Consider the following 25,012-nt stretch of genomic DNA (forward strand, 5'->3'; position numbering starts at 1 on the left):
ATCCTTCTGCCAGTACCATGCTGTTTTTATTGCTGTAGCTTTGTAACGTGCTTTAAAGTCAGGAAGGGCAAGTACCCCAACCTCATTCTTCTTTTTCAAGATGTTTTTGGCTATTTAGGGCCTCTTATACTTCCAAATAAATTTGATAATTGGTTTTTCCATTTCTGCAAAGTAAGCCTTTGAAATTTTTATTGAGATTGCTTTGAATCTGTAAATAATTTTGGGTAAAGTTGACATCTTGATTTAGTCTGCTAATCCATGCACATGGATGTCCTTCCATTTATTTAGGACTTCTTTTATTTCTTTTGGCAACATTTTGTAGTTTTTGCTGTACAAGTCCATCACATCCTTGGTTATATTTATTCCTAGATATTCCATTCTTTTAGTTGCTATTGTAAATGGAATTTTTTTTTCTTGATTTCCTCCTCAGATCACTCATTGCACAGTGGCTTCTCATTCATGGAAATGTTCAGTCCTGATAGGCAGCAGGTCAGGACTTGTTTGGGCAAAGTGATGCTAATTTATTTTCAAGTACCAAGGAGTAAAAGGAGACAACAGGGACTTGAAGAGAGGAAATACACTCCAAATTTCATCTCCTTTGAGTTTAAACCTCAAATACAACTTCCCCAAAATGCCATGCAGTCTGCCAGTTAGAAAAACCAGCCCCTCACTTCTTGCTGAGAGTTATGGACCAGGGCTCATTAGAATACCATACCTCCTAAATTTTTATGCAGGTGTAATTAGTCCAAGAAGCTGGGCAATTCTCCAGGTCTGATGTGGGCAGCTGGGGAGGGGGTGGGAATTCATATAAATGAATTTCAGGTGTGACCTTGAAAGGAACTAATCATTGAAGCACCCCTGTATTACCACCTCCAGGTCCCAGGCACTTTAAAACATTGCCTCTGACCTTTACTACTACTCTTCTGGGTAGGTGGTATTATCTTCATTTTGTTTTTCAGATAAGAAAATGAGGATCTAATATGACAAGCGATTTCCCAGGGTCACACATGGATATAGCTGCACTTGAACTCAGCTTTCTCTGACCTCAAGCCCATGATTACGCTGCCACAACCACCAAGGCAGCGGGGCTGGGAAATGTGGAAATGGGGATGCGCAAACTGGCTGCTTGGCCTCCATGATTTGGAGAAGGACAGGTTGGACTCCCTGATTAAATAAAGATGAGCTTAAAGTCTTGCTGGCCCCCAAGTCCTGACTGGGTACCAATCCAACTGCTTCCTCAACCCAGCAAAACGCAAAGCTGGATCCTAGGGCCAACTTTTCAAAAAGCTTTATCCATACCTCCCATCAGACCTCACAACAACCTGGGAAATAGATCATGCCAGATAAATAACTCTCATTTTGTAAGAGAACCAAAGAGGTAAACTCTTTGACCCATCCCCCCACCCCCTCCCCAGCTGCCCACATAAGACCTGGAGAATTGCCCAGCTTTTTGGACTAATAAGCCCTGTGATTCAACACACAAGTTCCAGGAGAGAGCATGTGAGGAAATGTTGTCTAGCTGAGAAATGGTGTGTCTGTAAATAACCTCATATTATCTCAGAGGTGGACAGCATAGCTCAATTACACAGAGCTGGAGAGATGCTCTGTTAATTGCCCTTTATATTTAGCTTAGCGGGTTTTTTTCTAATTGGTGATAGATCCCCTCCCCTGTAAGGAAATGAAGAATAGAAATGACTTTGTGCTATTGATTCTAGATCATATTTTCTGTTGCTTTCCTTGACCCCCATTTGACTTTTATAATCCCATAAAGTGAATGATGCAAAAATGATGGGGAAGGGATTGATCTTCTAATGAAGACATTTGGATTTATTCTTATAGCTGTATCGAATTTCATTATGGCCAAACACAATCGACTCCCCTGCCTCCATTTCAAACAGCACTGCGGACAAGCATGGTCACTGACCAATTACAAATAAAGCAACTCAGGTGAAACCTCTGTGTTTGTTTCAATGCCATTTACCAAAGGCTAACGGAAATGCAAGGGCTGTGCTTTTAGGGTTTTTCTCTTGTGCTGACTCCCCTTCCGATGGGGATCTGTGCGGCAAAAACCCTGAGCCACCTCAGGGCAACATGTGATCAGGGTGGCAGGGTGTGGCTGAAAGGGCTGCTGATATTTACTGAATGCCTACTACATACCAGGAACTTTCCAATGGTCATCACCATTTAGATGCTCACAAAACCTTATGATGTAGAATTCTTGTCCTCATTGTAGAGATGACACAGACTTGCTGTTTGACCTCCATGATTTGAAGGCCAATATGTTAAAACTTTTATTCTGATTTTTAAACACAGCTCAGAGACATCAGATAATCTGCTCAGACTCACACAGTGAGTGAGTGGCTGGGCCAGGATTTGAACACCCTTCTCTCTGATTAAAAAGCCCATTTTCTCTTCCCTTGCCATGCTCCTCACTCCAATTTCTAGAAGAACCAGGCACTGATAGTCATAAAATGGGGAGCAACCATCCATGAGAGGCCAAGATGAACAGCCCTGGTGAAGGACTCTCATATAATGTCCTGATGCCGAGAGATGCACCTCTCTGAGAGGTGGGTCTCTAGCCTGTTTTTCACTTATCTTTATTCTTGGTTCCAGCCCTACTGTTCTTTTTCCCACAATCCCATTTTCATCTTTCTTCCCAGTCTTCATCTTGCTCTTCCTTTTTTCCAAAATCACATCTCATCTTCCCTTTTTTCCTCGTAACTGATTTCTTTCCCAGTCAAAAAAAAAAAAAAAAAAAAGTGGGGCTGCATTTAGCTCATTTTTCACAATATGAACTGACCACCTATTATATGCCAAGGACAGATAAATGAGAAAAACACCCATGAAGCATAGGTTGCAGCCAGAACACAGAGACCTGCAGGGATCAGGGAAGCGCCCAAGAGGAGTTTCTTCATCTGACATAACACCAAAAGGATCCTCTGTGAACAAGTGAAGCAAAAGCCTTAGCACACTCTTCAGAGAGGCAGTCTGGCATGGTGCTCAATCGCATACTCTGGAGTCACCAGACTGCCTGCAGAGTCCCAGCTTTGCCACCTGCTAGCTGTGAGACTGGGACAGGTTCCATAACCTCTCCATGCTTCCTATTCTTCATCTGTAAAATGGGAATAGCAGTATCCACCTCCTGGAATTGTAATGACCTAATTGTATGCAAAGTGTCTAAAATAGTGTGTGGCCCAAAGTTAGCACTACATAACTGTGAGCTATTCTTCTTTACTCAGACAACAAACATTTGTTGAGCCCCCTCTATGTGAAAGTTCCATGCAGGAGACAGCACTGAGCCATAAGAAGCAACATCTGCTAATGGCATAGGGTTTGACATTACAGGGATTGGAGTTCAAATCTCAGCTTGGCCACTTACCAACGCACTGACCACAAGAAAGCTACTCACCTTCTCTAAGTGATATCTGTCTCACAGGGCCAGGATTACAGATGAAAGTGTATGATGGCTTTTAGCACAGAGCCTGCCTCATGTGTCGTAAGGGGGTGACAAATGGCAACAGCTAATGTCATCATGGGCACTGCCCCAAGTCCGAGAACCGGACTTCATGGTGCTTTCAGTCCAGAGGAGAAGTCACACCGACAACTCCACCACCCCTCAAGCAGGGTTGCCGATGACAGCAGAAACTTCACAGAAGACGAAAGGTCCAGGGCATGGGATGAAGAAAGAAGCACTGGGTGGATTTCCCTTTTGGACTCTGACTTCCTCTGTGACATCGGGATGGTCACCCCCAAGAGATCCAACAAGTTGAACTGTAGAGTCTGGGTTTCTGGGGAAAGCCATCCTGAAATCTATCCATGTAGAGGATATCCCAAAGGGAAGGAAAGGATCCCAACTCCGTGGTCTCTTATCCTCATGGGGGTCAGGGTGGGGTGTTAATATATAGACCAAATATACCCATCAGTCATGGAGGTTCCAGCTCTTAAAATTCAACTCAAGTCTGGAGCAAATGACAACAGCATTTGACTGAGATCAACCTAATTGGCCCAGTTTCTCTTGACCACTCAAATACTTGACAAAGGTGTTTTTAATTCTTTTAACTATTAGTGCAGTTTGAGGCATTGAGCTGCTTAAACTTTTCAAACGAAGACAAAGTAGGTGAGTGTAGATATGCATGTTTCTGTCGGGTTTATTTGGTCTTCTACAAATAAATACATTGAAAGATTATTTTAAAAGGAAAACAGTGGAAGAATATCCTATTAAGGAAAAAAACTCCAGCCAATATGTTAAATTTTTTATTCAGATTTTTAAACCATATATGAATGTGCTCATATATACCTTTTATTTTTTCCAAACATTTCCAAAGGGATTTCTGATATAATAGCAAACTTTTTTGTGATGTTTGTATTCACTGAGTGGAAACTGTCAGAATGGGTTTTCAGTTGAACCCATTTTATAAAACGAGTGCTGTTAGTCTTCAGAATGTGATGGTAAAGTCTGATGGTACTTTTATGGGGAAAATGGCAGTGTCGTGGTGTTGATGGTGGGGTGGGTTATTAAGCAAACATTTGGAGATCCCTGTGAAAACTGGCCCATGGTATCCTCCCTCATTTTTGGGGTGAGCCGGTGGGGAGCCCACAAATGTGTCAAGTCACCCTAGGAATGTCATCCATATATAGCTGGCACTGGATTTAATCTCATTTCTCTAATTCTCTTTATTATTAGACTGTTCAAAATATTAACCTCACTCTGGATATTAAATTAATTTGGACAAATCACAATTGATGACAATTAACTGCACTGAAACGCATTTCCTCTTAATACTACAATTCACAATTACACATAATTGCAACCTAATTTATTTGCTTTAATTAATATTTGACTTATATAAAAGGAGATGGAAAAGATTTTTCAAGAGTGCCTTTCTGCTGACAGGGTTTCAGTGCCTGAAAGGAAGCTTTTTTGTGCTAAGGCAATTCTTATGTTAAAATGAGTTGGGTTTTAAGAAGCTCTCAGAGTCACAGCACACACATGTTAATTCAGGCTCATTCATCACCCCTAATTCTGTGACATTAAAGCTCTAAAGTCTGATGGTTCTTGCAGAGAATAATTTTACATGAATTATCCACCCCCACTCCAAGCCCCAGATTATAAGATGAAATGCTCATTTCCCATAAATGGGGCTGGCCACAGGCACAGTTATGAAGACAAAATTTGTCTTTGATGCTCTTCCATCTTTTTTTCTTTGACCTTCTTGTCAGTGCCTCCTGCCCCACCCCCAGATCCTCACACCCTCCAGTGGCCCTTCTCTTTCCCACAATAAACCAGATCCAAGCCATCTCTGTACTCCTTGCAATGCTCTAGGCTCAGCCCTAGCCTGAGTCCTTCAAAATGTACTAGTCCTAAATCCTGGCAGGTCTTTAGAGCCCATCTGGGTGAATTTATTCAAAGTAAAATGTTACCTTACTGATAATAGCTTGCTACGTTCTTCCCTGGTAATCCCAGATAACATAGCTACATCTTATCCAAGAACCCCAAGGCCTGAGACATATTTAATGATGATAGAAATGTCAGCTGCTGGTAGCTGATAGAGGATATTTTTCAGACGTCGGTGAGCCTTCTCAAATTCTTTAAATTATACAATAAACACCAAACAAAAACATCATAACTCCATACCCACAATAAAGAGAGCCGGGGGGAATCCCTGCTTAGGCCACTATTGATTTGGTCTTTACATGAAATATTTATTGATCACCACTGTAGATCTGACACTGCACCAAGTGCTAGAGATAGATGAAGACATTCTATATTTTAAAAATCTTTCTCTCTCCACTCTTCGTGAAATCATTTGTTTGCAACCCTCACTCTCCCAAGTGAGCTCCTCCTTGTAGGTCCCTTTCACTCTGGGAACCCTAATGCCTGGCATACAGTACAAACTTAACATTGAGTGAATGAAGAATTCCAGACTCACCATTTTGAAAATACAGGGTTAAAAAGAGGTTTTTTCAGACAGCCCACAAAATGAGAGAAAATATTTACGAATTATATACCTGATAAGGGACTTGTACCTGGAATACATAAAGAACTCTTACAACTCAACAATAAAAAGACAAATAACCCAATTTAAAAATTGGGCAAAGGATTTGAATAGATGTTTCTCCAAAGAAGATATATAGATGGCCAATAAGCACATGAAAAAATGCTCAACATCATTAGTCATTAGGGAAATAACAAATCAAAACCACAATGAGATACTACTTCACACCCATAAGGGTGGCTATAATAAAAAAGACAGTCAATAACAAGTGCTGATGCAGATGTGGTGAAACTGGAACCCTCATAGATTGCTGGTAGGCATGTAAGTGATGCAGATGCTTTGGAAAATTATTTGAAAGTTCCTGCAAAATTTGAACAGAGTTGTAATATGACCCAGCAATTCTACTCCTAGGTATAACCAAGAAAATTGGAGACATGTCCACACAAAAATGTGTAGGCAAATGTTCACAGAATTATTCATGATGGCCAAAGAGTAGATATAACTCGAATGTCTGTCAACTGATTAATGAAAAAACAAAATATAGTATATCCGTGTAATGGAATATAACCCTGCCATAGAAAGAAATGAAGTATTGATACATGCTACAACATGAATTATCCTTGAAAATATTAGGTTCAGTGAAAGAACTAGTCACAAAGAACCGCATATGGCATGCTTCTATTTATATGAAATGTCCAGAATAGGCAAATCCATAGAAACAGAAAGTAGATTAGTGGTTACCAGTGCCTGGGGGGAGGGGAGGGGGTGGTAACATGATTACTAATAGGTATGGCTTTTTGTTGTGATGAAAATTTTCTAAAATTAGATAACAGTGATGGTTGCACAATGTATGAATGTATTAAAAATCAGTGAATTTATATTTTAAGAGGGTGAATTTTATGGTATATGAATCATGTCTCATTGAATCTGTTATTAAAAAAAAAAGTTTTCCTTCCCATAGGACTTTCCAGTGGGTAGGTAATGCTCAAGATGGGTATATGGTTTATATTGGTTTAAGGGTAAATAACCATCCTCACTTTGGTGAGACTGAGGGAATTCCTGGAATGTACAATATTCAGTGCTGAAACCAGGAGAGTCCAAGGCAAATCACACAGTATTTGAGATACATACTAAAAAAATTCATTGTTTATCTGAAATTCAAATTTAACTAAGTATGCTATATTTTTTTAACATTTTTATAGTGAGATATAAAAGCATCCTATATTTTTATTTGCTAAATCTGGTAACCCTACCTTTACAAGAGGATCCAATTCCAGTAGATCAGTGAGGCAGAGAGCTGGAGTTCAGCAAAGAGGAACCAAAGGAGTTTGAACTTTAAGAGCCCTCAATGCATTTTCTAACCTTGGCCATTGGACAAAGTAATTTTGCCAACATCTGCTTTCACAACGCTGACTAACGTTCTCTCGGGCTCTGACTTATATATTAAAGGGTTCATATTGGAGGACTCTATTAAATTTGATATTAATAAATAGTTATATGAAGTAACATGTTTCTTAAAGGTATTTCACCTTGAGTGAAACTGAAATTAAGCTTCCTCCTGGCAACTGAGTACATGATGAATTGTATTATAAGTAAGTCTATTTTTAGTTCACTTCTGCGTTTGCAGACAGGCTGTTAAAAATATGAGTAGGTCTAGTAGAGTACCGAAGCTAGAGGAGCTTTTCCGTACTGATTACTGAAAATGAAGCCTGTTTTCTGAGCTAAATGGTTGGAGGGAAACTGCCTATCTGTGCTCAGGTGTGACTCGTAATTTGGAAATTAGTGCGTCACTGAGGCAGATGAGGGCATAACCTGAGTTTCCTGGAATTTCTCAGATACTTGGGGTAAAGAGTTTGCTGCACGGTATTTTTAGAACCTTTTTTTTCCCTCCCTGGCAGCTATGACTCAGTTCATTGATTGTTCACTCCATGACCCCATCAGGACGTCAGGATTGGGGCACCAAAGCAGCCCATCCCCAGAGGAAAGCATGCCTCTTACTAGGTCACCGAAATTTTATTCCTGAGCATCTGGGAGAGGAGTCACAAACTTCTCTTCTAGCTTCGGTATCTGACCTTGCTCATTCAGCAGTGCCACACACGGATGGAGCACGTGGGTTTGGCATCTGCCTGACAAGCGTTCCTGTTCTGACTCTGCCTGCCACTTTAGAACCTCTGTGGCCTCTGTTATCTGCAAGCTGACATGTTACCTCCCTCAGAGGGAGGCAGGAAGAATTAAAAGAGAATAGTTCTATCTACCCTTAGAACAAGGAATTATCTCATCAAAATATTTTAGAATTGGGTGGGCCATGGTGGCTCAGCAGGCAGAGTCCTTGCCTGCCATGCTGGAGACCTGGGTTCGATTCCTGGTGCCTGCCCGTGCGAAAAAAAAAAAAAAGTTTTTTTGGAATTATAGACAGTGATTTCAGAAATCAAAAGTTTTTTAAAAGATGTTTACCCTTTCTCCTATTTGGGTGATATTCTCTTCTCATCTTTATTACATTAATGCCTTCTCATTGTTTATTATATTACAAAGCCTAAATATGTCAGAAAACTACCTGAAAAAGAAAACACATTAAATCCGTCCATGTGAAAATCCTCCAAGAAATGGTAGCCCATGACAAACTCTGACATCTGTCCTGTAACTACTTGTGAAGAGTGCCCTGAAAACTATTGCTTTTTCCTTTCTTTCCTTTGCGTATACATTAGATTATACAATTAAAAAGTTAAAAAAAAAAAAGAGAGAGAGAGAGAGAATAGTGCCTGGAAAAATGGCTAGTGTGTGATAAGCGCTCGATTCTGCAGTATACCCCAGAAGTCATAGAGTGGGTTCAGGTGCTCACATCAGCACAGAGAAGGCATTAGCTTCCATTCCTTTCTGTTCTGGGCCCTCTTTTCCCTTCCTTCCTCCTTCCTCATGGACACCCAGAGACTTACTGCACTCTCAGGCAAGTCAAAGGTCTTCATTTTGGCAGCCTGCCTAGCATGTCCTCTACTGAAATATTCTGTGATTCCCATGGAGTTCAATCCTCTCTACTCCAATATTTCATGAACCACCTGCATCAGAATTATCTGGACCTATGAAGTTGGAATTTCTGGCAATGAGGCCTAGGAATCTACATTTTAATGTATTTCCTAAGTGAATCTCAGGCATTATAAAATTGAAGAATCTCAGCCATATTTCTAGTGAAATTTTAAAGACAGACTAGTGCATGCAGACTCATCTCAACCAGCTGTTAGGAGGGAAATTAGCTGATTATCTGATTAAAGTAATTCACACTGAACTGTGAAGAGCAAATCAACTCCCCTTTCAGGATAATTTGCATTCTGACATTTTACTAACTTTAATGAATTCCCAATTAGTAAAATGTGTAGATTGGATATTTAGGGGGGAAAAAGCGACTGTACCTGTGACCCATGCCTCAGGGGAACCTTATGTGAGCATCTAAAGGAAGGGATCTTATCTTAGCAGCTCGTTCTTCCAGCCCTAGGACCACCTGAAATCCAGTGCTAAGGATGCTGAATGGCAGAGAGGAGAAAGAAGGAGGAAGAATAGTAGAAGTCAAAGAAGGAACAATGTAAACTGAAGAAAGGATAGAAGAGCGAGTGGAAAGGGGCTGGGGCAGGGGAAAGGAAGGAGGGAGAATCCTCTCACACATTCCCACCTCCAAAGCATTCGGGGTTCCAGGGTTATGTAAGTGCAGAATGCACTAATGAACAAAGGACCCAGCCACTGTCCTTTCCATTCTATCCCAGAGAATATCACAACTGAGAATTCTATTTTTATTTGCAACTTAGTTTACTGTTCTTAACATGAAGTTGCTTTGCTGTTGGAGGATGGTAGTGGCCCTTGCTCCTCTTTTGCCACCCCCAGACTATTTCTCCTCCCTGTCAAGATAGAATTAGACCAGGACACAATCCTTGAGCTTCCTCCTTCTCTTTCAAAAGCCCCCAAGTGATTTCTTCCAATCTCATGGTTTTGGCTGCCATGTGTATAGCTGATGACTCCCAAATGCGTATCTCCAATCCTTATCTCTCCTATGTCTAACTGCATATACTTTATCTCTACCTGGATGTCTAGTAGGCAGCTCAAATTTATAAAATATATGCAAAACCAAGCCTCTGAATTCTCGCCAGAAATATGTTTCTTTCCCAGTGTTCCCCACCCCAATAAATAGCATCCCACTTACCCAAATGGACTGAAAAGTTTGGAGTCATTCGTGAGCTCCCATTCTCTTTTATGCACACACTACTCATCCAACCTCTCAGCAAATCCTGCTGACTCTGCCTTAAAAATATATCTCAAATCTGACGCTCTCTCGCCACCTCCACTCATTATCACTACAAGCCCTGTCCAAGCCAGCATCATCTCTCATCTGGACCACTTCATTGTTTCCACAGTTTACCCTCTACAGACTGGTTGCCACATGGAGCCACAGGGAACCTTTTACAACTCCCATTCAGTCATTAATGAGTGACTTAAGAATAAAATTGAAATGCCTTTCCCTAGCCCAGGGGTCCTTCAAGACTTGCCCATCCCCTTTCTCCAGCTACCCAGGCTAGCTGTTCCTCCTGCCTTTGCCTTTGCAAATACCAACACCTAGAATTGTCTTCTGCCAGTTATCTTGCTCCTTCACTTCATTCAGAGAAAATTTCCCTGACCACCGACTCTAAAGTAGCAGCCCATCTCTGTCCTCTTACCCTGATTTATTTTTCTTCACAGCACTTAAGACTACCCAATGTATTACAGTATGTATGTATGTGTTTCTTATCTACCTCCCCATTATAATGTAAGCTTTATGAGTGCTAGGGCTTACTCTCTTTTGCCCATCCCATATCCCCAGTGCCTGGAACACTGTCTGACACAATACATATGCTTAATGAATATTTGTTGCATGAACGAAGCAAAACTACGTACAGATATGTTAGGATGGCTCCTAACTGGTGGTTTTAAGGTTACATCAAAGGTCTTATTTATTAGAAGAGTTGGGGGAAAGAATGAGCTACTGGCTGCTCTACTTTCCTCTCCCTTGTATTGCTTATGGTGGATGCTCAAAGATAAAGCATGTCCTTATTTCATTCCAATAAATGATCATTTCAGTTCTGGACCTCCTCTTTGTGCACATAGAAAACCTCTTTTTTTTATTCCAAATTCTAAGGACTAAAAAATTACGCATTCACCATTACCAAATCACAAACTCAACTTTTACCCATTTATTGTACATAAAACAGAGCTAATGAGATTAGGCAGTAGGAAGCCTTTCTATTGCAAAATTACTTTAATGAAGTTCTCGCAAGAGCTAAGCTGCTCCCTCTGTGAAAGTTAAGCATATTTCAGAAATCACATTAAGAGTCTTTCAGTCGAGAGGCTACTCTGGAGGCTACTCTTACGCAAGATTCAGCTAGACATTGCTACCCATCATAGTTTGCCAAACCCCAACCAAAACCATTCCTGCCAACCCTAAAGAACACCTAAGGTGTTATATGAAATTCTACAAAGGTTCTATGCACCAAGATTACTTTTCAGAAACCTACAACCTCCGTATGGGTTCCTAGACCAGATAAATGCTGAGGGGCCAGCCTCTCCATAACATCAACTAATTCCATCCCCCCCACCCCATAGTATCGACTATGAAAAAGTTAGAATGGGCATAGCCCAAATACCTCTAAAGAGTGGGAGAAAGATCAGAGGAGAAGGAGGAATTATACAGAGAAGGTAGGGTTTAACAAATGACTATGAGTGCTGAATCATTATATTGATATTTCTTTTAGTCTCCAGTACCTTAGAACAGCTAGAAAGAAGCACCTAAAATTGTGGAATTTGTTCTATAACTAATTGTTGCAGTGTGCTTTGAAATGTATTGCTTTTTTGTATATATGTTATTTTTCACAAAACAAAGTCAATTATGATGATATATGCACAGTTATTTGATGATACTGTGAAAGAAAAAGCCATATAACTGCTTAAATTTTCATCCAGGGGCATAGGAAATGCATACCCACTAGATTTATTTTAAAGGGATAGTGGGGGTCAAAAATAACAATGATGTCTGATTATCTCCTGTGGGCCTGCTTCTTGAGTGTGCTGATTTTATGAATATTTTTTTCAAAGTTTGCAACCATGGCATGGAATCCATTTATAAGAGAATAGTATGATGCTCAAGGACATGACTCTAGAATCATTTTCATTTCCCTATCTGTAAAATAGGAATAATGATAATAATAATAACTACCACAAAGCATTCTTATGAGGATTAAATGAAACAATGAAGGTTAAACACACACCTTGAGGCCTAACTCAAAATATTAGCTATGTAACAAGTTTGGGCTTTGAAGAGATTAAACTCTGCAGTGAGGGTATATAGTCCTATCGATTTTTAAATAATAGCCAGTTGGTAGCTAGACTGATTTTTAAAGCCTTTTGCTGATCTTTTTTCAATATAAATGATCAGCGACTTTATTTTGTATCTTATTTTAAATTTGCCACTAAAAGTCCTGCTAGAGGGCGGGCCGCGGTGGCTCAGCGGGCAAAGTGCTTGCCTGCTATGCCGGAGGACCTCGGTTCGATTCCCGGCCCCACCCCATGTAACAAAAACGGAGAAACAGAATACAATAAAACAAGAAAATGTTTAAAAATGTTTCCCTTTCCTCCTTCCTTCCTTCCTTCTATCCTTCCTTCCTTCTCTCTGTCTTCCCTTTAAAAAAAAAAAAAAAAAAAAAAAAAAAAAAAGTCCTGCTAGAATAAAGATCTTTGTATATATGTTGTTTACTGACGCACTTATTTATATAGAGTAGATTTCTCAAAGCGGCATGTTTTATCAAAAGTTATACATGTTTTTATTATAAAGTGAGGTTTACTTGCATAGTTTACATTCACCAGAAAATTATTTTGACAGATGTATGTAGTACACACATACATAGAGTCATGTAACTACCACTACCATCATCAATATATAGAAGATTTATGTCACCCTAGAAACCTCTCTCATGCTCCTTTGCAGTTAGTCCCTTCCCTACTCTAAAGGTTTGCCTTTTCCAGAGTGTTATTGCATGTGTCTGACCTCTTTCACTTAGCATTAATAGTTTTTGAGAGTCATCCATCTTATTACATATATCAGTATTTCATTCCTTTTTTATTGCCCAGTAGTATACCATTATATGGGTATACTACAGTTTGTTTATCTGTTCGTCCGTTGTTGGACATTTGGGTTGTATCTAGTTTTTGGCGATTGTAAATAAAGCTGCTATAAACATTTACATTCGGGGAAAAAAAACTCTTTCAAACCTCGTTGGGTCTTTGGGGTCAAAACAGAGAAGACCGATGTAGCATACTCTCAACAATTAACTGTGGATTTAGAAGAATTTGCTTCATGATTTCATTCCTGTGTCTTGAAGTAAAAAAACCCAGAGTATTTTCTGTTTTCATGCCAAAGCTTGTTATGCTGGCATGTTGAGTGAAATAATCCAGATGCAAAAAAGCAAACATTGTATGATCGCACTTATATGAAAACCTAGAAGAAACGAATTTCACAAGACAGATAGTAGGTTATAAATTCCCACGGCCCGAGGGTAGGTAGTTGGGGGAGTTATTGCTCCATCGGTTCAGAGTTTATCTGGGGTGATAAAAAAAAAAGTTGGTGCAATGGACATTGGTGGTGGCAGCACAATAATGTGAATGTAATTAGTACACTGAATGGCACATTCAAAAGTGCAAAAGAAGTTATAATGAGAATTGTGAGCTGCATACCCACCATGATAAAAGTTAAAAGAAAATGTATCCATCACCCCAAACTAAGTTAAGCATTGACTTCCCATTTCCCTTTCTCCCCTCACCCCTGGTAACCTGTGTACTGGTTTGAAGCTATTATGTACCCCAGAAAAGCCATGTCCCTTTTTTATAGTTTCTGTGGAAACATAACCCACCCAATTGTGGGTGGTAACTTTTGATTAGATGGTTTCCATGGAGATGTGTCTCCACCCATTCAAGGTGGGGTTGCTTACTGGAGCCCTTTAAGAGGGAACCATTTTGGAAGAAGCGTTAGAGCCAACAGATTGGACAGAGACCCAGGGAAGCCATTGAAAAAGCCTAGAGAGAAAGATAGTAGATGTCACCATATGCCCTCCCAGGTGAGAGGGAAAACCCAAACATAATCAGCCTCCTTGAACCAGGGTATCTTTCCCTGGATGCCTTAATATGGAAATTTCACAGCTTTAGAACTGTAAACTTGCATCTTAATGAATTCCTCTTTTTGAAAGTCGTTCTGTTTCTGCTATATCACATTCCAGAAGCTTTCAAACTAACACAACGTGTAATCTACTTTCTATCTCCATCAATTTACATATTCTAGTTATTTCATGTAAGTGAAGTCATACAATATCAGTACTTTTGTGTCTGGCTTATTTCACTCAACATGATGTCTTCAAGGCTCATCCATGTTGTAGCATGCAGTCTGCATCCCTCTTTATGGCTGAAAGACATTCCATTGTGTGTATATACTATATTTTGATTACCCATTCATCTGTTGATGGACACTAGGGTTTCTTCCACCTTTTGACTATTGCAAATAATGCTGCTGTGAATCAAGACCCTGTTATCAGTTCTTTGCGGTATATACCAAAAAATGAGTTTGCTGGGTCATATGGTAATTTGATTTTCAACTTTACTGACTTCCACAACGGCTGCACCATTTTAGAGTGCCACCAGTCATTACTGTCAGTGTTCCTATTTGTCCACATCCTCACCAACACTTATTATTTTCTGTCTTTTTTAATAATATCCATTCTAATAGGTGTTAAGCGGTATCTCAAGGTTTTGATTTGCATTTCACTGATGACTAATGATATTGAGCATCTTTTCATGTGCCTATTATATATCTTGTTTGGAGAAATGTCTATTCAAGTCCCCTGCCCATTTTATAATTGGGTTGTTTGTCATTTTGTTGTTGAGCTGTAGGAATTCTTTATATGTTCCAGATATTAAACGCTTATCAGATATATAGTTAGAAATTATATTCTCCCATGCTGTAAATTGTCTCTTCACTTTCTTAATAATGTCCTTTGATGCACTTCTTTTGCAATATTTGGCATATTGATCACAGATGTTATTTTCAGTGCCCATTTACTCATTCAGCAAGAGTGTACTGAATGATATATTGAGGAGTGCATTGAGTATGTGTAGGGTTGCTAAAATGGATGCATAGAAACATGGCTACCCTTTGGTGTCCTCACAGTCTTCAGACCATCTGCTAATCACTCTCTTTGAGAAACAAACATAAATCCACAAAGAAATTGAAGATGGTAGAATTTTCTTCTCTTTTCTTTCTTTCAGTTTAGTTTTCCTTTTAATTTTCTTTTATTCCCCCCCAGGGTATTTAGTTTTCAAAATAATAATAGCACTTTTCTTCTAACTATAAAAGTAATACAGGGGTGCACAGGTGGTTTAGGGGTAGAATGCTCGTCTGCCATATGGGAAGACCCGGGTTTGATTCCCAGCCCATGCACTCAACACAAAAAAAAATGTAATACATGCTCGGCTCATTGTAGAAGAATTTAAAAAGCAGATAATAAAGAGCAAATCCCCAAATCCACCACTCAGAGCTTAATAGCATATTTTGGAGGTAGAGCTGTCATGCATATATAAACATACAATTATATTTGATTTTCGTGAATAGATCATACTTTGCATACTATTTCATAACTGCTTTTTTCATTTAAATGGACATCACTCATTTAATAAAGACCTACACACTCACTGGCTGTATAGAAGTCCCATAATTTGTTTAACCAATCTCTTATTTCGATATTAAATTTACTTTCAATTTTTTTACTACGATACACAAGCTTATATGTACAACTTGGTTCTGTTATTATCATTATATAAATTCTTTTAGGGCATTTTTTACAAACATGTATTAAATAGCATTCATCAAACTTTAAGCTTATGATCCGGTATTAATTGGGGCCCCAGTCTCCATCTGTACAGACAGAGAAAGGAATAGAGGGACAGGTGAGACCATTTCAAGACACATGTGTCTGGGGAGTAATATTAAAGTAGAATGCTCAAGAAACCAGCAGCACCAGGTCTTTTTCTGCATTTGCTCTTTATTTTCATTTCTGCATTTGCTCTTTATTTTTCATTAAAGCAGTATTGATGCTGGTCAGAATAAGAACCGTGGAATGAGTTTTCTCATTAATAAAATGGAGGTAATGATATTACCTGCCACTTAGGGGTATTTGTGGGGACTGAGCAGCCTAATGTTTGGAAAGCACTTAGCACCATGCCTGGCATACAGTTAGTGCTCAGCAAACCAGGAAGCAAGGATCACAACTGATTTACAGGCTTTTTGATGAGATGCCCTGTTATTACTGACATGTCCTTTACCCGGGACAGGATTTGACTCGCGATATGATCAAATCCATAAAAGAGAAAACAATCCTGCCCTGGGTTTGGGTGTGTGGAGGCTGTCGTTGCACCTAACAGTCAAAGGCTTGCCCCGCGTGGAACTGTATTTCTAGCATCTGGGCATCAGTCATCCTGTCCTCGGTGCCCGTAAAGCCCGTAAGTGTTATTTTAAAGCATTTGATTCCAAATAAACACTAAGAAACTTGTATGGATTTCTTATTTTCTTATTCGTCAAAATAGGCAAAAATTCACAGGGAGGTCTTAGAAGCTGCTTTTCTCAGTTCTGCTCTCTTCCATCTCTCTTCCATCCGTGTCTCTCACCAGCAGAAAGGAGAATGAAGTGCTGCCTTCACACCTGGCACCCTGCAGCTCAGGTTTTCCTCACAGCTGTGCCTGGACCTGCCCTTCTGTAAGGACCTTCCCTGCCAAGTCTCTCCTTGTTCTTGGCCAGGAGGGGCAGAAACATGCCCTGGAGGGTACAGGGAAGAAATCCTCCAGAGCCTCCAGAGACCCAAAATTCTTCCTTGAGACTCGGAAAGTCTGACTGACCTACAGAAAACTCAGAAGAATCTCAAGTCATCACAGATTTCATGTCTATTTTTCACTCTTGCCCTTCACTGGTGTTAGTTATGTGAGGTTTTTTAAAATGAGCTTTCTTCTTCTCTCCAAACTTAAAAACTCTCTGGTGTGGGTTCTCTGCCACCCTTTTCTCCCTTTTAAGGATAAACTTTGATTTATGACTGCAGGACAGAAGACACCACACCCTAGTTTGTGTTTAGACCATTCTGGGTTCTGTAGTCCTGGTGTCAGAAGACTTCAAGAAAAAGGCAGGCGAGGAAAGAGAAGAAATAAAGGAGTGCAGATGGTGGCGGGTCAGTGGCCACCTGTAGCTTCCTGGGTAGCCCAACCTCTGCTTATGGGCAAAGCCCCCCACCCGGTTGCCCTGCAGACCAGACTCTTAATGGGGAGAGGCTGCTACTATACACACACCAAATGGGTTCTAGGCACTGAGCTCAGTGCTTTACCTTGATTCCTCAAAACAATCCTACAAAATAGGTATCATCTCCATTTTACAGATGAGAAAAACAAAGCTAGGGCAAATAAAGTGAGTCGGCCCCAACTAGGAAGTAGGAAAATCAGGATTCAAACTTTGATCTGATTCCAAAGCCCAGGTATTTTAAGCATTAATAATCTTCAACTTTAATGTACATAAGAATCACTTGGGAAGTTTGATACCGCTTCAGTTGGTCTAGGCAGGATACTGTGATCTGAATTTTCAGAGAAACTTAGGTAAAAGTTATGCAGAGAGATCCATGACCACAGTGGAAAAAACACAGTTATTGACCATCAGCTTTTATAAAGACTAGTTGCTGAGCAGGGTTCCCTGTGGTCACAGGACTTCTGGCCATCACTGAAGTAGCTTTTCTGAAACTTCAGTACACCTTGGAAGGGAGCTATCTGTATACTTGGATATTTGCTGGCTTATAAAATGAGTCCCAGACCAGGGTGAAGTACACCTGGTTTCTGGATGATTCTGCTATATCTGTTGAAAACATCTTTATCATTACTCCAGACCAGAACAGAGTCAGAGCCATTGCAGACCTTTCTAGGCTGAAATCCTAATCATGTTATCTCCTAGTGCATCTTATCATCTAAGGATCCAGTTTCCAAAGGTCCTGTGCTTCAGGGCAAAAGAAAATGTGCTAAACTGAGAAGGTATGTGATAATGTTTTGAGGCAGTGTGGGTTAGGGTAGCAGTTTTCCGATTAGATTCCTCCATGTGCTACAGAGGTGCTCCTTGGAAGAGGGCTGGGCAAAAGGGAAAGCTGGGCAGGGGTGAGGTTCTGAGGCTTCAACTGGGACAGCTGCACCCAATTCTGTCTTACATACAGAACTGAATTCCTAACAGATTCACTTGAAGAAAGGTTTCCACTTATGGAGGGAAATTGGAAAAAGCAGTCTAGGTCGGAAGAATTGGACTCAAACCCTAGCTCTTCTACTAACTAGCTGGCTTTGGGCAAACTGCTTCTTCTTTACTTGAGGATGCTTCACTACAAAGCAAAAGAGCTGGAATAGTTGACCTCTGTTTCCTTTCAGTAAACACCAGAGGTTTTTTGAGCACCTGTTGTGTGCTGGCCCTTGCTGAATGCTAGGAAAACATCAAAAGTGGCCCCTGCTTTCAGGGAGCACCATTGCCTAGGCTCTGATAAAGGATGATTGGCACGAAGTGTGGACACAAAAGAGAGAAAGAAGCCGAGCCATTCAAAAAATGCTCTGGGAAGCAACTTAAGACTTCAAAGGAGATGATCTTCATCAGTTGGAACGCTGGATAGAGAAGGGTCACCCTCAGGAGGCGAGAGCTGAGCCTGAGGTGGGCACAGGCCGTGAGGAGAGACTGGAGTGGGGAGTCATAAGGGGAGACAGGCCCCAGAAGGCCTTGTGGGCTGCATTAAGCAACTGGACTTTATTCAGTAGCAAAGTGTAGCCGCTAAAAGTTTTCAGCTGAAGAACAACCTGCTCACTTCTGCATCTTAGAAAACCCTAAAATTCTGTGATTCAGCCTGTCTCTGGCTCTCCTCAGCCACTACATCATTTGTGGCTAACCAATGTCAGCCAGTCAGTGATGGATTGCACATCTACTATGCTTAAGTTCTTAGTTATTACTTCTCCAACAGGGCTGTGGGGTATGTGTGTTGATTAGTTCTTGATTATAAATTGCCTTCTGGACTCTGCAGGCCAACTTCCCTTTGGTCTAGAGAGGAAGCATGCATCATACTAGAATATTTTATTTCATTACAACAAATACCCATATGGGTAATTAGGGCCAGGACTATTGAATTTGTGGTAATAAAGGCCTTTAAACCCTCGTGATCCTGAACTCCGCCACCTGCTAAAGACTCAAGACCATAGGTCCATGTACAAAAGTCTCACCACTTCCAAGAGGAGAGAGTCAGCTTGTGCTTTTAAAGAGCTGGTGCCTTATAATTTCACAAAAGTTTGTCACATCACTGAAAAGAAGAAAAAGGGAACATCAGTTAGGTCTTGAAGGGTAACTATTAATAATCCTCTCTTAAATAGCACTGTTTCTGGTGCTCTCTGAGGACCATCTGAGGACAGTCACTTCCCCTACTAAACTGAGATGCACAAATACAGATGTATCAATATGCATCAAGGAAAAATCCAACTCATATAATAATCATACTAATAATAGTAGTTTACAGATTATAGTGCTAACTATATGTGTTAACCTATTTAGTGCTCTCAACAGTCCTGTGAGGGATGCTAGTCTAATCCCCATTGTACACATGAGACCACAGGGCCAAGGACACAGAGCTAGTGAGTAGCACAGTGGGGGTTAAAACTAGACTGTCTGGCCCCAGTGTCTGCACTCTGAATCGTTACACCAACATGTCCCTGGGGAAGGTAAGTGTTCACATGATTTTCTGTTGGGGTGGGGGGGTGATTTTCTGAAATAAGATAGTGCAAATTTCACTATTTTGTACTTAAAAAATGACAGCCAACATTTATTGAGCTCCTCCTATGTGCCAAGTTTACACATTACAGCAAACATCTTAAAAACATGCTCTCCACCTTCAGGACCACGTTTTCAGGTGAGGAAATTGAAGCACTGGCTGACATTGGTTAGCCACAAATGATGTAGTGGCGGAGGAGAGCCAGAGACAGGCTGAATCACAGAATTTTAGAGTTTTCTAAGATGCAGAAGTGAGCAGGTTGTTCTTCAGCTGAAAACTTTTAGAGGCTACACTCTGCTACTGAATAAAGTCCAGTTGCTTAATGCAGAACTGGTCTTTCCAATGCAATATGGAAAAAACTTCTTTAAAGTAACCCAGTCAACAAGTGGTAGAATTAAGATTCGAAGCCAAAGAGAACACACACTAACCTATATGCCCCCAAGAAAATCAGGAAATTTATCAAGAGGGCCAATTAACTCTCAAAATGGTGTTCTGAGAAAAGGAGAAAGTCCACAAGGCAGACATTTTTCAAAGAGAGAAAAAAAACGTGCACCTTGGTCAAAAGAGAAGGACAGAAACAGCACAGGGGAGTAATACAAAGTTGGTCATCTTTCTGATATAGGAAGGAGAGGAAGATATGGGAGGCTAAACATTCAGTGGCAATAGAGATGAATCGATTATATTGAGAAGCCAGTATAATTTGGGCTCCATGATTTGCAATCTCATGTGTGGTAATATTCAATTTGTTTACTTACATTTTTTTCACTTTTTTTTTTTTGCATGGGCAGGCACCAGGAATCAAACCTGGGTCTCCGGCATGGCAGGTGACAATGCTGCCTGCTGAGCCACCGTGGCCCACCCTTTTATTTATATTTTTAAAGGATTTTCATAACTACTCAGTGAGCTGTTAGTGCATGAGCTAGTTCGTGAGATGGAGAGGCAAAACAATTATTAAAAATGGCAACTGCATAGAAGTCACTAAAGGCAGTGATAAAAGATTGATATCTCCATACAATTTATTAATTCATGTGAAATGCACTACAAGCTGAGGTTGCCACACTCTCACCCTGCAGTGAGCCTGTCCTTTGGGCTTTAGGAATGAAAGCCTTTTAACTCGTGTGAAACATGGAATGGCTTCATGTTAAAACTGGACAGTGACTATGACTAGGACTGATAAATCAGCAATATTCTATTCTCGATGTGCCTGAGTAAGACCTGCAAAGTAGTTGTGCCTGTTTTCTTGCTTTTAATAGATTCTACAGTGCTTCTTATTGCAGGAGATAGGGGAAGAGGGGGGAAGAAAGAGATGTTCATGAATCACTTGCTTTCTGAGAAAAGGTCATATGAGAAAGTGTTGTGCCTGAATGTCAAAGTGTAATTGTCAATTGCATACACTCAGGACCTCATTCTTAAGCCATTTCCTGTCCCTTGTCAGCAAAAAAGATCCAAGTGGCAGGTAGAACAGTTTTAGCAATTTTCCTCCACCGTTTCCTGTGTTAAAATCAGTATGTCAAATCTAAAGGTAGGTAGGAGGAGACAAAGAGGAGAGAAAGTGAATATCAAGTTTTTTTTTTTTTAAAGCCCTGGTGGTATTTTTAAGATAAAGCTTCATAATGGCCTATGTGTAGCTTATCTATCCATGTAGCTTGATACATATTGTCTCATTTGAAAATCTTGTGTATTATAACTGGTTTTATAGTGGAAATTGTATAATTATGATCATGTAATTAAAAGTATTAACAAAAAAAAAACCCTGGGAGGAGAAAAGAGAAAAAAAGTACTGGGACTGTCTCAGGTGGGGACCTTTTTCCTAGGTATGTTTCTACTTATTCACACACACACACACACACACACACACACACACACACACACACACAAAGAACAGTTAAACCAAGTGAGACGATCTCCATCTGTGGGCTCAGCCTGAGAGAGCCCCTCCCCATCTCTGCTCCCTCTGCCCAGCTCAGTATTGGGGGTGGAAGGAATTGAGTGCCCCTCAAAGTCCACGGTGAAGTTGTAGGTCACTGAGTCACTCCTCAGGTCGCTTGAGGGTTGTTTGGCCCAGGTTTTCATAGATTCATGTGCCTAGTTTGGTTTCATTCACTCCTTCAACAAACAACTTGAGCAACTGTTGTAAACCAAACACCTTACTAACCCAGGAATTCCAACAGGAATAGGACACATCTCTGCCTCAAGGAGCTCTCAGTCCAGTCCCTTACTCTCAAAGTGTGTTCAGACGAGCAGCAACAGCACCTGGAGGGCATTTTAGAAAAGACCCAGCAACAACAGCAGCAACTGGAGATGTTTAGAAGAAAACAAACAGCAGCACCTGGGCGGTTGTTAGAAAAGGACCAGCAGTAGCGCCTGAGGGATTGTTAGAAATGCAAATTCTCTGGGTTTCACTCCAGACCTACTGAGTCAAAATCTGAATTGTAACAAAATCCCGACGTAATTCATATGCATTCTAAGGTTTGAGAGGCACTGACCTCAGGAATTATAAGGCATAGAGAGGAATACTTTTCTATTTCTTAACTCCTTTATTTGTTCAGTGAGTACTTAATGCTTCCCTGTTAGATGTCAGGCAATGAGCCAGGAACTGGAGATACAAAGGTGAGCAAGACAGAGAAGGTCCTGGTCACGTGGAGCCCACATTCTTGTGGGAGAATTGAATACAAGAAAATATACAGGATCGTTACAGATAGTGATATGCAGCAAATAAGTGGTAAGATAGAAACAAATGACTCTATGATAGATAGGAATAGAGGTCTTTGGGAATAAGTTATTTATATTTTGTACCTTGCATTCTATACTGAAAATGAAAACATAGTCACTGGTCCTACCTGAAAAGAGCCAGAGACTACAATACTCCTTCCTTTTCTCCTTTCAACCCTCCTCCCCTTCCTTGTGCCTCAGCACCTAGCACTGAAACTGTGAATTGCCAACAAGCAGGCATGGTCATTAGCACAGGCCTGTTGAGAAATCTAAGCCATGAGCAGCTAAGAACTCAGATGGAAACTAAATGCTAACTCCCAGAAAGTAGCACTGGTATGGCTCCTCTGTTAGGGTGAAAAGGCATTAGAGAAAACCCGGTGACTAGGGCATTGCTTCCTGTCCTGCTGTCTCCCTTCCATCATCACCATCAGGGGCCAAAGAGGGAGCCAGTGGGGATGATAAGAACGGCATGCAAGGAAGGATTAGCAATGGGAATATACCCAAGTCCCTTTCTTCACCAACCGGCTGGCCAATTACACAACAAACAAGGCCACAACAACCTCAGACCTTCCAATCACCTATAAAGCTTATGTTAATTAACCTGCAATCAAAATGAGGGTTAAACCTTAATTCACCCGAAAGTGTGCTGTGACCATGCATTTATTTTCAGCCCAGATCTAAACCCCCTGCAGGTAGCCCACCTGAGGGTGATACCAATCAAAGCATGGGTACTCTGCTCTATACACATAATGACCAATCCTGTGGCATGAGGATTTAAAAAGGAGAAAGGCATCTTGCAGATGTCACCACAGTTCCCCACCCACAGCCATGATCAACCCCACCATGTTTCTTCAACATCACAGTCTATGACAAGCTCTTGGACCATGTCTCCTTCAAGTTGTTTCAGACAAAGTTCCAAAGACAGCAGAAAATGTCCATGCTCTGAGCACTGGGGAGAAAGGATTTGGTTATAAGGGCTCCTGCTTTCACAGAAATATTCCTGGGTTTATGTGCCAGAGTGGTGACTTCACATGCCATAACAGCACTGGTGGCAAGTCCATCTACAGGGAGAAGTTTGCTGATGAGAACTTCATTGTATAGTATATGGGTCCTGGCATCTCATCCATGGCCAATGTTGGACCCCACACAAATGGTTCCCAGTTTTTCATCTGTACTGCTAAGACTGAGTGGTTGGGTAGTAGGCATGTGGTCTTTGGCAGGCTAAAAGAGGGCATGAATATTGTGGAAGTCATGGAGCACTTTGGGTCCAGGAATAGCAAGACCAGCAGGAAGAGCACTATTGCTGACTGTGGACAAATCTAATAAATTTGATTTGTGTTTTTTCTTAACCACCAGACCATTCCTTCTGCAGCTCAGGAGAGCATCCCACCTTCCCTGGCCTGCTCTCTGTATTCTATCATTGTGCTCTCACTACAGTTCTTTAGGGTCAACATTATCTTCCCCTCCCAAGTCTAGTTGGATTGCAGAGTTAGGTTTAAGATTATGAAATAAAAACTTCAAAAGAAAAGGGAGAAAGCACTTTATTGCAAGGCACAGAACAAGGAAAATAGGAGGCTTATGGATCTCAGATCTGTCTCCTTGAACTGCAGTAACTGAGAGATTTGTTGTTTTCAAAGACAGGCAGCTTTAGGATAATGAGTATAATGGTTCAAGATGACAAAATTAGAGATAGTCTAATTATGGAGCATACACAGATTACATGCTTAGTCACAGAATGCAGGTAAGAAAACGGTGGCCTTAACATGATGACGTGATTTTTGGTATTATATTGAGGTATAGGTCACCTATTAGGTTAAGGTTTAAGCTACTGCTCATGTTAGGTGGGCCAATTCCAGTTAGAACTAACTTTAGAAAGATACCCTAGGAATTGGGGTGGGTTAGTTCTGAGCTGACTCAAGTTCCTTCATTAATAATCATTAAGGAGCTGACTGTGATCACAAGACTTCAAAGATGTAAAACATGATGATGGGATACAAGTGGGGCCAGTCACAGGTTGTCATGAGGCTTTCAGTTACAAGGTAAAGATTAATAGATACACAATAAAGCATCATTATCAAAGAACAGGGTGTCTGGGTTATAGTTCTGTGAGTTTCAGTAGTTTCAAGTACTTACTTTTGGCTATTTTACAATGTAGTAGAAAGTAAGAAAGTGTCTATGTAGGGATTCAGTAATTGTAATCATTTGTTAACTCTTAACTCTCGGTTACAAGGGACAAATCAATGATACTCCAAAAGCAGAATATAGACCAGTAACTGGAGGCTGGGGCTCAAGTATTGTTCATCTGGAAGTTGTATATCAGGAATAAAAATGGGTTCAAGATGGCAGTGCTCTTTCTGACCAGCCTTATGCCAACCATCCAGCTACACATGTTGTTAAAATATATTTAATACAGCAAATTCAAATCACAGTAAG

General features: G+C 40.6%; 1 protein-coding gene and 1 pseudogene across 2 annotated transcripts in view; both read left to right on the forward strand.

Moving 5' to 3' along the window:
- The window catches only part of LHFPL3 (LHFPL tetraspan subfamily member 3), a 565,071-nt gene that overhangs the window by 524,906 nt on the left and 15,153 nt on the right, over window positions 1-25,012 (forward strand). The gene's annotated exons all lie outside the window — the stretch shown is intronic.
- On the forward strand, window positions 23,299-24,455 carry LOC143686734 (peptidyl-prolyl cis-trans isomerase A pseudogene; annotated as a pseudogene).

Source organism: Tamandua tetradactyla, chromosome 1 (genome assembly GCF_023851605.1).
Source record: "Tamandua tetradactyla isolate mTamTet1 chromosome 1, mTamTet1.pri, whole genome shotgun sequence".
In the NCBI taxonomy this organism is placed as follows: Eukaryota; Metazoa; Chordata; class Mammalia; order Pilosa; family Myrmecophagidae; genus Tamandua; species Tamandua tetradactyla.